The sequence below is a fragment of the Herpailurus yagouaroundi genome, unplaced genomic scaffold (genome assembly GCF_014898765.1).
Source record: "Herpailurus yagouaroundi ecotype Mexico unplaced genomic scaffold, PumYag 160, whole genome shotgun sequence".
Classification (NCBI taxonomy): Eukaryota; Metazoa; Chordata; class Mammalia; order Carnivora; family Felidae; genus Herpailurus; species Herpailurus yagouaroundi.
The window spans coordinates 4965257-4983093 of NW_024412401.1; the positions used below are offsets into that span (position 1 = coordinate 4965257).

Here is a 17837-nt window from a genome sequence, read left to right on the forward strand (position 1 = left end):
CTATATTAGTATGGTGCCCAAAACAGGCATGGAACCATGCTGAGAACTAAATAAATGACATAAATGCAAGGTGACTCTCTGCTTGAAGGACTTCAGGGGCCAAGGGAAACCCCAAACTTGTTTCACATCCCTCTGGATACTGTGAGAGAAGTTAAGCAGTTTCCTGAGGAAGTCCTCATGAGCTTTTCCAATGTTAGAAAGCAGAGCCTTTCACAGGGAGCTGTGGTCCAAGCCAACTGTTGAAGCAAGATCCCACTACATACCCCTGAGCCTGAAACTGATGGAGGGGGAAAGAGAAAGCTACAAAAGGGCCAGGGTCTGGGTGCCTAAATGGCTATCCGTTTGCATTTTAAATGGATGCAGGGAAGAGACATGAATGATTCATATGACTAATCAATTCCCTTAGTAATTCCCTTCCTCCCGCCACCACTCACCAATTTTTCAATATGCATTTAAGAAAGAGAGTTTGCCTACAACTGGCAATGACTGCAGTTCACTTCACTATAAATGGAAGTCAGGTAATATCTGCACATTTTGAAAAGTAATGTATAGGAAAGTGCCCCTCCAATATAACTGCTCAGTTATGCTTCTCTACGCTTCCCAGGCCCCTCCCTTGTACATGATCATCAAAGTCTGGAACACATACAGCAATCAAGTTTTGACATACTTAAAAATGTCTAAGGATAGGGTGCTAATCTGCTTTCATTTCTTTCTTTCTTTCTTTTTTTTTTTTTTTTTTTTTTTTTTTTTTTTTTTTTTTGGTCATTCCAAACCCCTTGCAGCAACTGAATCTTTCGGCTCCAGACCTTTATGAATACAAAGCAGGTTCCTCTCCTAATTTACAGTAATTGTAAGTGAATTGGGCCAAATGGCTCCCAAACTGATTTTTGAAAGACTGATATGCCCTCTTCTGGCTCCTCATTTAAGAAAATGAGAAAACAAAAATGTTAGTTTATTAGATGCATAAAAATATGAGGTAAAAGGTGGTCTGTTTATTAACTATGTTTACTACGGATAATTTTAATTACTTAATAGAGAGATTTTCACACATAAGTGATAGCATTTGGAAGCCCCAACACTATAAAAGGTGAGGATACCTTCCAATGACACAGTGCTCAGCAAAGGGCCTTTCATCGAATTTTTCCCCAGGTCAAATAACAATGCTGAAGATGATATAAGCTGCCAGAACAGGGGTCAGAAAAGTAAAAGCAGAATATATGTACCCACTAGCAAAATCTGAGAAAAAGTCCTCCCCTTGGTGCCACACACACACCAGCGCGCCCCACTGTATGCCCACGCAGGCCTGCTTTCACAGCTCGGGGCCGACAGCAATGCCAATTAGTGTCAGTTGTGATGGGGTTTTAGAGACACAGTCCTTTGTCTTAGAGGAAGTGGGCTGCAACCACCAACTTACTGTACAGAAGCAACCTAACAACCCATTAGGTGGAAATGACTTTTCAGCCACTTCCTCCAGGGACTACATCAGAAATGATGGCTTAGACAGATGGGAACATTTTTACATTTCTGTATTAACTGCATCCAGGAAGGTGGATTTTTATCATTTAATGCTTCCCAATCTTCATTTCAACTCCTTCTCTCCTCTATCTTATTCCTTCACTCCCTATAGTATTATGATATATAATATTAACTAACAAAATGATGAACTTTAGAAATAGAAGGAGCTGCCTCACTGCATGTATTAAGAGCATTCTATGGGTCACCCACTAAACCTTTTGGGAAGCACTAATAAATTTCATTACTGGAATATCATTTTGGAATAGCATTCTATGTTTTGAAAGCTGTTGATGGTTGCCCTTTATGCCTCCAATTGTCCAACTAGTATTAGATTTGATTAAATCAAGAAGCAAAAGCAATCCTACTCCTTAGTCAAGGAAAGGATGAAATCAGGCATTGCAAACAGGAATGTTCCCACTTTCAGTGCAAAGTCAAGACTGAGGCTCTAATCCAGCACTATATCCAGGTGCGTGGGTTGTGACAGGGCTAAAAGTAAAATTTACTTCCCCTCAGCATCAGACAGAATGCTAGTATCATAGAAGAAAACTTGCAATCTGTTAACAATTTTTAATTTCATATTCTTTAAAATGTGAATTTAAAAACAAATGTAGGGGCGCCTGGGTGGCGCAGTCGGTTAAGCGTCCGACTTCAGCCAGGTCACGATCTCGTGGTCCGTGAGTTCGAGCCCCGCGTCGGGCTCTGGGCTGATGGCTCGGAGCCTGGAGCCTGTTTCGGATTCTGTGTCTCCCTCTCTCTCTGCCCCTCCCCCGTTCATGCTCTGTCTCTCTCTGTCCCAAAAATAAATACAAAAAGTTGAAAAAAATTTTTTTAAAAATAAAAACAAATGTAAATTTATTAAATACTACCCATGTAAATACTTGTCAAACATTTAACAGTCAGGTTTGTCTTGTACAGTCTACTTTAAAAGTCATACTCTGTTGTGCATGTACAGAATTGCTTGGTTGAAGGGTATCATTTGGAAACATTAAGTATCCATAGTACAAATAAATATTATCAGCAATAAGCAGATCTCAAACATTTTTTTATAATAGAGATAGCAAATAACCAGAACATCCTCTTTTGTTCAAGATGCTTCAGTGTGGACAAAAGAATATAAGAGGATGGAAGTACTATGACATCTGGCAATAACATGAGGTTATTCGGTAATATCTGAAGTGAGCTTCATAGCCAATACCTCAAATCTCCCATTAGTGTTCCTGCTCATAATCTCAGCTGAGTTTCTTAAAGCATTAAAAGATGTAATTTTTTTCTTTAAAATTCTTTTGTTTAGGTTTTCTTAAAAACCTTTCTCTCAAGCTCCAACAAATTAGATGTCCTATAAAATATCTTGTACGAACTATTCTGTGACTATAACATGTTTAAAATTTTCATACAAATTGTTAATTTTTCCTTACTCAAATCAAATGTAAAAAGATACAAAGGTTATATAAATTCTAGCAAAAATCATTTTGAGTTTGCATTCTAAATAAAATCTTATATAAATAATATTAAAGGTCTCAAGTTTGAGTTGGATGTTGACAAAATAGTTTCTTTTATCTTGTTCAAATTAGTTCATGATTTTAAAAGCATTAATAATTTTCTTGCTTATTCAATGAAATGTAACATTAAAAGTAGCTATCTAGGTTCTATCTTAACTTCTCTCAGTCTTTATTTCTCTCCCCAAACCTGTACATTTCTTTAAAAACATTTTTTACAAAAGCAGCAATACTGTTAATTTTCATTGTATTCTAACGCTTTAATTTTATGAAACACTTTACTATGTTTATTTTTAAAAAGCTGCATGACTTTCCTTAAATATAAATCCTTTTCAAGTAAAAAGATCTTGTAAGATAGCGTCGATAACTGCACAACATTGTGACTGTTCTGAAAGCCACTGAATTGTACACTGTAAGTGGTGGATTTTAATTATATGCATTTTACCTTAATAAACAAATAGACCTTGTAAAACAAAAGACAAATATATTTCTGGATGTCAGTCTGTTTTTATGTGTTTGTTTTAGTTAAACTAATATGGTTACTATACCAAACAAATCCCCTCATTCCTGGGAATTATAAAAATAGAGAATAAATTTTCTTAATGGACATATCTCCTTCAATACAGACTTCATAAAACGTCCTCTCATATATGTCAAAAAACAAATCATTATTTTAAAAACAGCACACTTAAGACTTCAACTGCTTTGTTAAAACAAGCTGAACAGGCTCCATCAATACAAGAAGTACCAAATTCACTAGAAATAAATAAGAATGAAGAGAGGAAGTGTCCTACTTAAAATAGTGTGTTTAAGAATATATTATTTTCTTTGCATATTTTTATATCCTGTCCACAGAGTTTGATAGTAATACTGGCCAACACTTCCCATGCACTTACCATATACCAAGCACTATTCTAAACACTCCACACAGAATAATTTATTTGATCCTAAACGTTCCTCTATTAGGAGGGTATACGCTATATTTTATAGGTAAGAAAAACAAAGCACAGAGACAAAAACTAACCTTCCCAAAGCTGATGCAGGATTCTGACTCCTGCCAAATCTAGTCTACTATCTGGACTCTTAAACCACTAGGCTTGCTGCCTCAAAATTTTGAAATCTTCATTTCTGTCCCATGACTACCATGAAATATCAAGTGCTACATAAGTTTTTTTTTCCTTATTTAACATGTAAGATGAATTGAATTAAAGTTTTTCTTACTGTCAGAGAAGGAACCTAAGTGAGAATTTCAAAAAATATGATATAGGAGTATATTAAAGTGCCAGAGTAGAACGGAGCCATGAAAATTAGTATTTTTACAATTCAGGGTACACAGTGATACACTTGGGTGAAATTTAATAAGGAGTTAGTCCAACCTTTCAAGAACGATCTTTTTTTAAACGAGCCATTCAGAAGATCCATTCATAGAATGGAAGAGAGGGCTTCCAACTTCAATGATGAGCAAGTTTGGGGTCCTAAGTAAGAGAACTGATTACTTATAAACTAGTTTACATGTGTATTTAGAACAGTGAATAAAGCAATGTACAAAAGACCAAAATTTGAGAGAACTGAGGAAAATATTTTTAAAAGGGATTCTCTTCAAAGATAATAATAATTTAAAAGAGAAAAATCACTCTAGCAGACTGTGAAGAATGGATTTGGGGGGAAATAAATAGGTATTCAGTTTTTAAAATGGATAAAAGTAAAAACCTCAGAGGTAAAAAAAAATGAGAAAATAAGGAGGGATGGACTTTTATTTATTTATGTATTTATGTATGTATGTATTTATTTATTTATTGCGAGCATGCACGTGTGAGCAGGGGAGGGGCAGAGGGAGCAGGAGAGAGAGAATCTCAAGCAAGCTCCACACTCATTGAACACCCAATGTGGGGCTCAATCTCATGACGTCACAGCCATGAGATCATCACCTGAGCCAAAACCAAGAGTTGGCACTTAACCAACTGAGCCACCCAGATGCTCCAAGGGATGGAGACAATAATAAAGGAATATAGAGGAAAGGGGGCAGTGTTCCTGTGAGATGCCATTTAAAGGCAACACAGGACCCACTCCACACTTCTAAACTTGGTTACAACTGTTTCAACTTTTTTTTTTTTGTTTTTTTGTTTTTTCCATTTCCAGTTTGATAGGTGGCTCAGGTCTGAACACACGGAGCTGTAATAAAGGTTACACTTAGAAGTAAATAAACAATTTTATTATATTTTTTCTTAATGTTTATTTCTGAGAGAGAGAGAGACTGAGCATGAGCGGAGGTCATGAGAGGCATGGGGGCAGAAAGGGAGACACAGAATTCAAATGCTATCAGCACAGAGCCCAACATGGGGCTCGAACTCATGGACCCCGAGATCATGACCTGAGCCGAAGTCAGGTGCTTAACTGACTGAGCCACACGGGCGCCTCAGTAATTTTATTATATCCTTATGGAATACATTTTCAAGGCAAAAGATAATAATAAGACAGTATTTTTGTTATCATACCTTACTAGTCTTGTTAAAAATAATATGTAGAGAAGCTAACAAATTTACTTGAACACAGCACAGTGCACTCATATATGACACATAGATGCTTTCACTATCAGCTGATGTTCCTTTTAAGACTTCTTCATATCAAGTGGAATGTTTTCCTACCCTTTCGAGGCAGTTAAGACTTTCATACGGAAAGCCCCATAATATTCTGGTCACAAGTGCTAGTGATCTAATTTGTAAATTAACAAAACTTGATACCTTTTTAAAAAGTCATAAAACAAGGAAATGAAATTTGGCTCCCATGGAAGGTTAGTGTGAAAGCAGTTTTTAAATGAGTAAGACAGGGTTCGTGCTACCCCCAACTTAGTCTTATTACCATTATCTATCTACTCCCTGGCTTCCAAAAGCCACATGGTGGGACTGGCAGCCACAGTGCCAGGACTGACCACAAAGCACTGTTTATAGTGAGCAAAACTTTAAGTTGAGGCAACTAATTCATACCATGGGAAGGCAGGCAAGAGAAGAGCAGAAAGCTTGTGATTAACTAAATTTACCCTTATCCTCCATTTTCCTTAAAAGGGTAATCCTCACTAACCATGCAGCCTTGTGCAAGGTGTTGATCTTCTCTGAGCCACCAATTCTTCATTTGTAACAACAGAATGACACTACTTTCTATGCAGGTTTTTTTTTTTATATTACAGATAATTTGTCTAAAGAGCCTCACACAAAGCCAGACACATAAATAAATGGTAAATAAAAGCTATTGTTATGTGTACTAATCCTTATCTTAGACAAAATAAGCATTGAAAGAAAACATGTTTCTGATCTAAACAATGTGTGGATCCAGACATGCAGTTTATGTTTAGGTATGCCCTCACCACTTCATATAGAAGCTGATGTGGTAAAAAGAGAATCCGACAGGAGGAGGGAGTCAGGAAGACCTAAAAAACTGAGGTATTACTTCCAAATCTGTCATCCACTAGCACGTGAACTCGAAAGAGGCAAAATTCAAACTTTATTTCCACTTCTGTATGGCACGCATGAGTTGGAATATACTCCAAATCTCCTCAAAACTCTAGGTTTATATAACAAAGTACGAGTTTTTATCATGCACGTATGCTTCCTAAATATCATACATCATCAACCTAACTTTAGTCTATACAGAAAAGGACTGAGAGTTTTGTTTGCTCCTTTGGTGCCTAGAACACTGTTCTGTGAAATGAAAAAGCTCAGTGCAGGCTATGGAATGAGATGCCGTTTGATGTACAGTCTCAGCTAACTCTAATCACGGATTGGCTGGAAAAAAGACGGCACCCCAGGGGGCCTTTCACAGCTACCACTCATAGGTTCAAAGAGCTTTTATAGTAAAAGTTTCAGAAGTGAAATCATTAGTTAAACAAATATTTTCTAAGTGCCCACTCTGAGCCAGAACTGCAGATAAAGATACTGTAAGACAGTGCCCTCAAGGAACTTAGCCTGTAAGGTAAGTAAATGAGCAATTTAAAGTACACTGGAGACACATAGGGTGCTATACCACACGGAGAACATATATCTAAACCCAGTCTCAGAGAAAAAGAGACCGCTTCATTGAGGAGAGATGAAGCAGGAGCTTCAAGGTATAAAGGTAAAATGTAAACATGAGCTACTCCAAGGCAAAAACTCTGCAACTGGAAGACAAACTAAATATGAGGATACAGAATCAGTGCACAAACTAGGTACAGCTTGCAAAGAGTAAGACTGAACTTTAATCTTGTATCTTTAGAGAAATGTGGTAGTCTCCTATTTCTTTACCTGTGTCACAGGCAGTAAATGTACATGCACGGCTACAAAGATTAGACACCTAAAGTTGTAGCTAGGAAATGCAACTTACAGAATTTATGCCATTGAGCAGATTTCTATTCTGGTTCTTAATTCAGCCTAGTGTGGGGAAGGGCTTTTCTGTAGGACTGCCAGAAAGATCAGCGTTATTTGTTCTTCATGGTGTTCTTCATCCCTCATCCCTCCATCTCGTCATTAAGTCCTGAATCCCTTATTTGGCCTTCCTGCTAGTCTAACTATTCCCGTGGTTCCTCAGTCTTGACTGAATGGAGAGGTATAAAAACTAGGTTTGGCTTGGGGCATCTGGGTGGCTCAGTCAATAAGTGTCCAATCTTGATTTTGACTCAGGTCATCATGTCCCAGTTCATGAGATGGAGTCCCAAGTGCAGAGCCTGCTTGGGATTCTCTCTCTCTGTCCCTCCCCCACTTGTGCTCTGTCTCTATTAAAATAAATAAACTTAAAACAAATAGATTTGGTTTTATTTTTATTGTTCCCTGCTTCCCACTCATTTTAAGTTGTATTTATTTGAGAATGACAAGTTCTTAAGAAAGTGAGTCACTTCTGTTTTATCCCTAAATACCAAACTATTTCTATGTCATACATATTATAGATAAACATAATAAATATCCCGATCAATTCTATAGGAAAAGCCTAGCAACACGATATAGATATCACATAGTACAATGGTGAGGGAGAGGGAAAGAGAGTGGCAAGGATTGAATACACCATGTAACCACAACCAGAAGGATTACAGTACAAGAGGATGTACCTAATAATGCAACTGAAGAAGGATATGCTGAATCTGAAGCATTTTAAATTACACTCATGGAGTGGCATTTGGGAGCCCTCTTTGCTCATGTAATGGTTTTCATGCCTGCCAGATGCACGACTATAATTAGATTCACTAAGACTTGAAAAGAATGGCCAATGAGTAACATTTTTCCTAAATATCCCCAGAAGGAATCTGAGGTTCCCAACAATTTACGTATGGGAAGAAAAAGTAGACCACAGATATGAGAGTGAAGGGGTAAGAGTCCCATGAGAAACTGACAAAACACTTAAATGACAATAATTTATCAGGGTTATATTGGTCCGTGAACTGAAACAGAGATAGAGATCTTTGAGCCATTTCTCCAGCAGAATTTAAATGGAATTAATGAAGAAGACAGGATGTACACCTGAAAAAAGTTTCATCTGATCTCAATCATGATACTCTGTGGCAAACTTAATTCGCATTCCAATCCAAAATGTTTCCCCTTACACTGCCTCAGAGTTCAAGAATGCCAACATTCAGGAGGCCACAAGTGCACAGCGTCTTTCTCAGGGGAACACCAGCATGCACATATTTAAAATAATTAGTCATAAGTGCATACCCATTTTCAAGATGATGTATGTAGAGCAGACTCTTGCATACTGACACTTAAAAGAGATATTTAATTTTTTGTCATAAAGCAAAGAGAAAGTAGCTGTCAGCTTGCCATTTCTGTCATACTTTTTAATAATACAGCTCCTGTAATTACACTGTGGTTCTTTATATTAACTCAGTGAAAGCTTGCTTGGTTTTAGCCTGAAAACAATTTATGAAATTATAGAAACAGAATGAACACAGCAGTTCATTTGTTGAAGCAATTATCCAGATCCTTGTCAAAAAAAAAAAAAAAGTACAAGTGAGAGAAGACTGTGATGTGCAAAAAATGGTTCTAATTCTATGCTCTAATATGTACAATATGTCTGTGGTTGTGTTGAATTATGTTAATAAACTGCAGCCGAAATATATTTGTCACAATACAAAGAAAAGGCGCTATCAATCGTCCTGCCAGATACTTTAAATTAGTCACCAAAAGGTCTAGCCAGAGTTTCCTCTACAACCTGCAGATGAAGAGAAAGGCTCACTGTATACTTTTTCTTCTGGGACCAGAAGGATTTTTCTAGTATTCTGAATTATCTGGAAAATAACTGTAAAGTGAACTATGGCACAAATGCCATTTTTAAGTGACATTTAAAAATCTAAACCTAGACATCGATCTAATGTTATTTTTGAGTGGTTATCCATCAAAACCCAGGTTCCCAAGCAGCTTCTAAGCAGGGGATTTAGGACACTTGCTGCAGGGACGGTGAGGAAGTAAGACAAGCACATGATATCAGCGTTATTGTTTAAATAATTGCATAAAGAGCCAAAAAAATTTTCAAGGTGAATAAAGTCTCACTTCATAATTTATTAAGGCAAGAAGTCTTCAGTCTGTTTGCATTTACTCAATAAAGAATAACATGTAAGAGCAGCACTGTGAAGCTATGTCATCCAAGCGTGTTTCAAATCTACAAAATAGCAATTAAGTCAATTTTAAATATTCTACCTGCAGAATAAAAGAACAATTATTGACTTAACTGAAAGTTTTTGGAAGTCTCATACATGTACATTTATCACATAAATATCTCCCAAAGAAATAACAGTTAAAGAAAAAGAATTTCTCCATACTAAAAATAATCTAACCTCTTTCTTCTAACTAGACCACAGAACTCTAATGAAAGCACATTACCAAATGTTTCCTTTTAATTATTTTAATAGTTAATTTGCAGGAGGTGAAAAAGAGTACAGGGATCTAACACTAAAATAAAATGAAGTGCTAGAAACAGAAGCAAAAAAAAAAAAAAAAAAAAAGCTCAAATTGTGAACTGTGCAAAGTGTTACACGCAATAAAATGTGGATGTCATTCTTACTCCCGACATCTGGAGATAGTTTAGTATACCGATTTCCAGAAACCAAGCAATCGTCCAAGCTGACTAGCCCCGTTCATTCACAAATAAACAATTAATGAAATGGACAACTAATTTTCCAAGTGTTCATATTCATTAGGCTGTTTCCTGAAATTAAGTATCTGCCTCATGATATAATACTGTACACATTCAACAGTCTCATACCCCCACCCCTTCCCCAGCCACCTTTCTCTTATCAAAGGTACAGAACTAGGCATTTGTATTTCTCTTCACCTTCCTTTTATCACACTAAGACTTGAAAATTAAATTCCCTCAACTGTGCTGAATAAGTACCAAATATTAAAATATGAGGAAATCCACTCACCAATTCTTAGCAAGTACTTCTATTCTCATGGCTCCGTTGATTCACTAAATATTTATCAAACACCTACTATGCGGAAAACAGAATTCTAAACTCTGACCTGTAAACATAAATATGTCCTCAAGGAATTTACAACTGAGTAGGGAGATAATCCTGACCACAAATAACTATACTATAAAGTAGAATGTGATCAATGTGACAAGAGAGGCATAAACAAAATGCTTTAGGGTTCAGGGGAGAGAGACTACTTCTTCTGAGGTAATGAGAAAAGGCTTAGTGAAGGAGGTGGTTTAGAAGATGGATAGGCTTTCAAGAGGCACTGGACTCGAAGGTCCTCAAGGTCAGAGACCATGTCTTGTTTGACTTGGCATCACCCCCCACACCTAACACAGTACTGGGCCGTCAGCACCATGAAAAAGCTATTTAACTGAATTCAACAAGCCAACGTGGGGAAAAAAGATCAGCCAAGAAGATGGACGAGTCCTGCTAATGGCTGTAAGACAGCATGGGCTTGCTCACAGACCATGGGCATTTTAGAAAAGAGAGTCTCTAAGAGCATAAGGTTATACAGATAGCGTCAAAAACAAATTCACACCAAAACAGGAGATAGCCAGCAAAATTTATATTAAAACTCTGAACCACAGGGAATATTGAGAATTTCCTAGCATATGAATACTACCACAATTAGTAGAACTGTACATCTATTGTTCCAGTTTAAGTAAGAATATATGTACTTTTATAATTTCAGAATGCAGAACATGCCATAAAGAAAAATATACTACATTAAAGAAATAATTAGAAACCTACAAACTCTCTGACCATTATGTTGACAGTGTGCCTCGAAGGCCAAGAGAAGGTTCCATTACATGTGTGCAACCCAGAAAAAATGTTCCTTTAGCAAACTTTAAGCTTAAAAGAAAAATGAAATCAAAGAGAAAGGCAGCCCCAGATGCCATATGTTGTTCAAAATCAGTAGTGGCAGCAGGGTGTGGAGCATTCCACTGCAACTACTCAGACTCCTCAGAACAGGTATTTATAACAAAAACAACACACACAGCTCTTCTGGAAAAGGAGATGAGCTTTTACCTTCTGTTTTTTAACTCCCTGTATTCTGTTCAAGCAGTACTGCTTGCCACCTTTTACTTAAGTGACAATGGACAAGTGTTAAGGGGGAGGCTCCTAGGCTTCTCACCATGGTTTAAGATCCCCTACATCCCTAAATATCCAACCATCAATTCAATTTTATGTGAGAAATTCCTGGTAACCAAGACAGCAAACTATAATTCCCTGGGATTTCCAAGAAGGAAAGGTGACAAGTATGCTTGTCATTGGACGTGTCAGGAAGGATTGCAAAATTTTCTGAGTTGTCTCAGATTCCAGACAGACTGTGTATTTCAAATTGTCTAGATGATATCATGTGACATGTAGCTTAACAACAACAAAAAAGTAATAGCCACAAAAGGGAGAGGGGTAGTACCTTATGGAAAAATGCCCCCAAAGAAAGAAAAGACTAATGAAAATAAATCCAGATTCCTGGTTCATGTGCCTCCAGAGCCAAAGCTAACAAAATGAGGCTCAAACCCAAATTACAGTGGTCATAACAATAACAACAACAACAACAATAATAATAATAAAAGTATATATATGTTTGGAAGTGAAACCATGTTAAATTTGACTGTCACAAACTGAGAAAAAAATATTGGGGGCACACACACACACACACACGTGGGATTTCAATGAATGAAACTGTAATAAAAATTGTTGGCCATTTGCCAAAACTTGGATCTCTTTCCAGAATATTAATGTATGAACTTATTGGCAAAGATAGTGTCTTCCTCATCTCAGTTTCCCAAACTTTAGCATAGTGCCCAGCATACAGTAGGCAATCAATATATGTATGTTTCAGGACCAAATTCAGTTCACTGTGACAACTTTAATTTTAAAAAGCTAACAAAACCACTTGGAAAAATTATTTTTTCCTAAAGGAAAAATCCAAAGAACTCAACGTTATCAAGGTAAATGGCTTTACTACCCTAATTTATGGAGTTAAAAAATAAATTCTTCCCACCCTCAAACAAAGCTCTGTGGATACAGAGTGGTGCCCCAAGCCAGGCAATATTTGCTGCTGGGCACAGGAATGACACGTACCAAGAGTGACAATACACAGCCTACTTTCAATATAGCAAGTAAGTTAGCGGGTCTCAAAATTCCAAAAACTCGCAATCTTAAGAGTTATTTCTGAAGCTCTTGCTATGGGTCAAGCACTAGGCTAAACATTTTATACTCATGTAAATACTTTAACATACATGAATTAGCTTTCATGATGACTGAACAAGATAGGTCCTATTATCATCTCCATTTTACAGATAAGGAAATTAAAGGTCAAAGAAATTAAATGGTTCGGCCAAGGCCTCACAGTTAGTCAATGAAAAAAGTGGAATTCAAAACCAAGTCTGATGAGCTCAATAGTCACATCTGTCCAACTGTATTATACCAAGATAACTCCAATTAAGTTGGCAAATCTGGCAACCATGTCCACTTAATGTTTCCACGACTATACTGAGCATGACTTCTTGGGCACATGTGGGAATTTTCAGCGGTTCTCCCTAGCAATTCATAGTATGCTTTCCTCCTGATTTGAATTATTTTGTCCCCACTGCCATTTATGCAAGTATTATTAGATTTCTGAGTAACCATATAGTAAACAGTTGCCACAAATAACATAATGCCCAGTTATGTGAATGACAACAGGTACTTGTGAAAGGCTTAAATCATAGTGTTGGCACATCTGTAGTACCTATTCAGACAACCATATATTTAAGAATATGAAAATTAAGAATTTAAGAATATGAAAATGAATATGGGGTCATGATGATCCTTGATAAATGTAAATTTCATGGTCTATCTTCAAGTTCATTTTAACCTTGGCACTGCAGTGGAAATGAGATTACTTATTCTATAACCAAAATGGAAAGAAAATGTAACACATCTAAATGTTTTGAGGATTAATAAGCAAAACCTAAAAATACATAAACAATAAAAAACAAAGACTCGCTTGATTTTTGGACCAAAATTGATGGTCAAATATAGCTTCTTTGCAAGATGCAAACTGAAAGTTAAAACATTTTGGGCTTTAAAAAATGCAACTAAAAAGCATCATTCTAGGACAAATTATATTATGCTTCAGAAAGAATGCATTACCCAAAGAAAGCAAAGTAGAACAATATAAAAAGGATTATGAAAACAGCCCTATTTCTAGATCAAAGTGGGTTTTACTCAGCCCACTCTCACCCAAGGGAATCCCACAAAGAGTTTTAGAACCATCCCCTCCAGGTTTTACCTATGGATGAATGACAAAACTGTGGGGTTATCTATAGGAGCTTCTGAGTACACAGCACATATGTATGGTCTTTGTGGCAGGCACAAAGATTACTAAAACCTTTCAGTTAATGAAGGGCCAGGTTCCAGGGTTTTACTGATGGTTCTCTGAAGCACTAAAAGTTCTCAGCATTCAGTTTTATTTTAAAACTTACACATATACATAGTACTTGTCATATTTCAGGTACTGTTTCAGGCATTATAAATTCATTCAATCCTCACAATTTATTTCAACTATGTAGGACATAGGTATTATAATGCCCATTTCACAGACGAGGAGCCTGGGGGACAGAGAATTCAGTAACCATAGAATGCCTCACGGCTAGTACAAATGAAATCAAACTTAAACAGCCTGACTCTGGGGTCCATACTTTTTGTCATTAGGACATGCTACCCTTTCCCAGTAATGCCAATAAAACCATTCCTGAACTAATCTCTAAAGTGAAGTGTCATTTTACAGTGACCAAAAGCAATTTTTAGGACTACCAACTTTTAAGACAGGCACCCTTCTAGCCAGGCCTGCTTATGGGAATCTTATCAATCATCCCCAATCCCGTACTCAGTGTAGCACTACACTATCAGTGAGGCCAATGCCTTGGGGACCATCAAGACCAATCCTTCCCTGCCTTATGACCTCTATGGCTAGGGTCTGCTGGTTAGACACACTGTTTCTGTGATTTAAACCAGACCATCTGGCCTTGTTCTCTGAGCTGGGGCATGCCTAAAATGTTCAGATTGCATTTAACAACTTCTTTCTCTGGCCAAAGTTAAGCACCCAAGATATTCTACATAGATTTTGGTTCATTCTATAGTAACAGAGAAAGCTTCCTTTGAGATGAACTTTCTCATTATCATAGTCTGTTCATGGGATGATCCAGCAGGAGGGGAACATGGCAGTGGACTTGGGACATGACATCCAGTATAATGTTCAGAGGGCTCTCCTTATTTACAGAATGCAATCAGTAGGAAAGTTCTGTAAATTTCAATCTCAAAAAGGAGGAGAACCTCACATTACAGTACTTCATAAACCCTACACAAATTCTTCCAAAACTACAAATCAAAGGTCAAGTTGAAGCAAGGAGTGAGAACATGGGGTGGAGAAAGGATGAGCCTTTCTACATGAGCCTTGACTATTCGAATACTTAAGTTATGCATTCTTAAAAAAACAATTAATTCAGCTGGTACTTTAGGAGGCTGTAATTCAATGCCTTCTACAGTTGATAGCTGACTAGTCTCAAAGGTAAAGAACAATAGTTGCAAGCTTATTTAGTTTTGAAGCTTTCAAGAAAGAGGTTCTCTTTCAAAACTCAACTGACTTTCAGGAAAGAAGAAACAATGATTTATCAGCAAAAATGTTCATCTACTGACATGGCAGCACATTTAATTGAATCACCAAAATTCCTAACTTTTTAGAAGGGAAGCAATTCAAAAAATTTTTAATTGAACATCTACCATGTCAGGCAAAAAGATCATTAAAGCAAGAAATACTATCTTAAAAAGGTAGATCAAGTGAGGCCTCAGAAGGGGGGGAAGAGAATACTTCAAGTGAATTATAAAAGTTGAAAGGAAGGAGTGGCTTTCATGGGGGGACAAGAGGAGAAAAATGAAACCAAACTGCTCAGCTAAAATGTTCACAGAAAAATTACTATGTATACTATTGGTGCTCTTCCCAAGAATATGAGAGGAAAATAAAGGAGCACAGAGCAAATTCAACACAATACTTTAGAAAAACAAGAATCATTTTCTTAAAAAAAAAAAAAAAAGGCTTCCTGGCACACCAAATTCCCTGTGATTGCTGGGTGAAAACTATAACATAAAAACCCAGTCCATAAGTGCCAGAGGAAAAGAAACTTTCCCCAAATAACAAAATAAAAATAAACCTTCAGTTAAAATAATACATTACACACTGATGTAAACTGAAATGCTCTTGTCCATGGGTTGAGCTTATGAAACCCTTAAACGTGAACATGTAACACTAACAAACTATTTGACATTATTATTTGGGTTCAAAGACTCCCTTTCTCTAAATGTTTATAGCACCATACCAGTTATTTCAACTGAGCTGACACAATGAATTTCAAATGATCTAATACTTTTGACTTACCAGTGGATTAGCACATGATTACTCTGAGTAAAAGGATTATTATTACTGCTGCTCTAAGATATTAACACTTTCCGTAACACACTCTAAGGACGCTGTATAGATCACTAAAAAAATGTGACAAAATACATGGGGGAAAGGGGATTTTTAAAAAGGAAGGTGATAAGTGTTCTTCTCTTTTAGGTTTTCTTGCTCAGTGTAGGGTGGGCTTCTCAATGATAGAATCATCATTTTGCATGACACTTTCAGTGGTATACAAGTCACAAATAAGTAAGTCCAGTATTCAATGCACTTAAAAAATTAAGCCACGTGTGGCCTTCTTCCCATGATCAGGCTCCAAACAAAAACCCCCACTTTGTAATAGACAACTAATTCTCATGTAATGAATGACAGAACACAGCATTAATGTACTTAACAAGACAGAGCTAAATTCAATGAAGCTTGACGCCATTTATATGAAAAAGGGTTACATTTGTAGACAGAGCCAAAGGGAAAGAGGATAATTCTGAATTAAACAGCACCGCTTCTGCTCTGGTTTAGCCCTCTCACTGGAAATAAAGATCATAGCTAAAATAGGACCCTTAAAAAAGGCAGCGGCAAACAAAGCTAAATACCATCATATTAAATCCTAACTCTCACTGATGAAAAGGTAACAGCTAAAGGAGTTTGCTTAAAACCTCTATCGGCAAAAGTGCATTTCTTTATAGTCTAATTCCTGGTCTATTACAAACATGTCCTTTCTCTACCAGATTCCATGATATGCATTTCAGCTGGTATGGAACACTGTCACAGAAAAAAACAGATAACCCAGATCATGTCTTACTGTCAATTAAATCTTGTGGATATGTCATTAAACCAAAAGATGCTGAAAGTAAGCCACGTGACACAAAGTGAGTATGCTGAACAGATGCATTTAGATGACGTTTTTGAGAGTTTTAGTGTTACATTTACCCTGCTCCAACAAAAACAGTCAGAGAAGTCCTAAGGACACAAACTGTTGTGAAACTGCATATATGTGTGGCTTTGTGTGGCCATCACAACAAAAAATATTTAAAAGCCTATGAGTAACATAATGCCAACTCTCTTTTTTTTTTCCAGTATAAGTTCAGAAAATGAATTTTAAAGCAGAAAATGGATTAAAAACACAGCATATGCATGACACCAATCAAATAGTTAGATTCTAAAAACATTTTATCAATTATTGTAAGTAGATAAGAGAACATTTTAACTTCTTTAGCAGGTTTATGGTAAGAACACTGACCTAAATAGCACACTTTATGCATCTGGTGATATAACTTATTTCTTCAGGATGTTCTTACACACATGGAGGTAACACCACCTGGAACTGCTATACCTTGAAGCAGGGAAGCCTTGGGCTTCCTCTTCTCTCCCCTATCCACAGTGTTATCTGGTTCTGTTGTTGTCACAGAGCCAGGGAATGAAGCTCTTCCAGAAAACTTACCCAAGATCAAACTGTGCCTGGTGACAGCAGTGTCCAGGCCATAAGTAATGTTCAAAGGATTCAACAACGCCTGTGACTGATCATTCTCTTTCCCTTGCCATCACCTGCTGATTTTGTCCAGGTGTTTTATGGCTATCTTGAGGATCTGGAGAACAGACAGAGGGAAGACTTTGCCAATTTCTTTTGTCTGGGATTGTGAATTCCTTACACAGATGGCGGACAGCCTCAGCTCGGGGCAGCGCCAGGCTATATTGCCTTCAACCTCCAAAGGGAGAAACAGAGGGAGACATTATCTTCTCCCACAACACTGCCTGTAACATGTCTGTGGTTAGCAAACTGAGACAGCATGGCTTCACAGGGGGTAAAGTGAAGAAGGAAGAAAGTCAACAAATAACTTGAAAATATTTACTTGCTTGAGGTATTACTATGCATTTATTTACCAAGGAATCAAAACTGCTGGTCAGAAAGATGTTTCTGAGTAAATGTGCTTCTATCAAAGACTTATTA

General features: G+C 37.0%; 1 protein-coding gene across 19 annotated transcripts in view; it reads right to left on the reverse strand.

The window, feature by feature from the left end:
• The window catches only part of BNC2 (basonuclin zinc finger protein 2), a 439476-nt gene that overhangs the window by 179431 nt on the left and 242208 nt on the right, over positions 1–17837 (reverse strand). Inside the window, exon 1 of one of the 19 annotated variants that reach the window (XM_040481325.1) lies at positions 17331–17435. The exons of the other annotated variants lie outside the window; for them this stretch is intronic. The gene's annotated coding sequence lies outside the window, so the exon portion shown is untranslated. Of the gene's footprint in view, positions 1–17330; positions 17436–17837 lie in introns of those variants that run through there. 19 annotated transcript variants of the gene reach the window in all.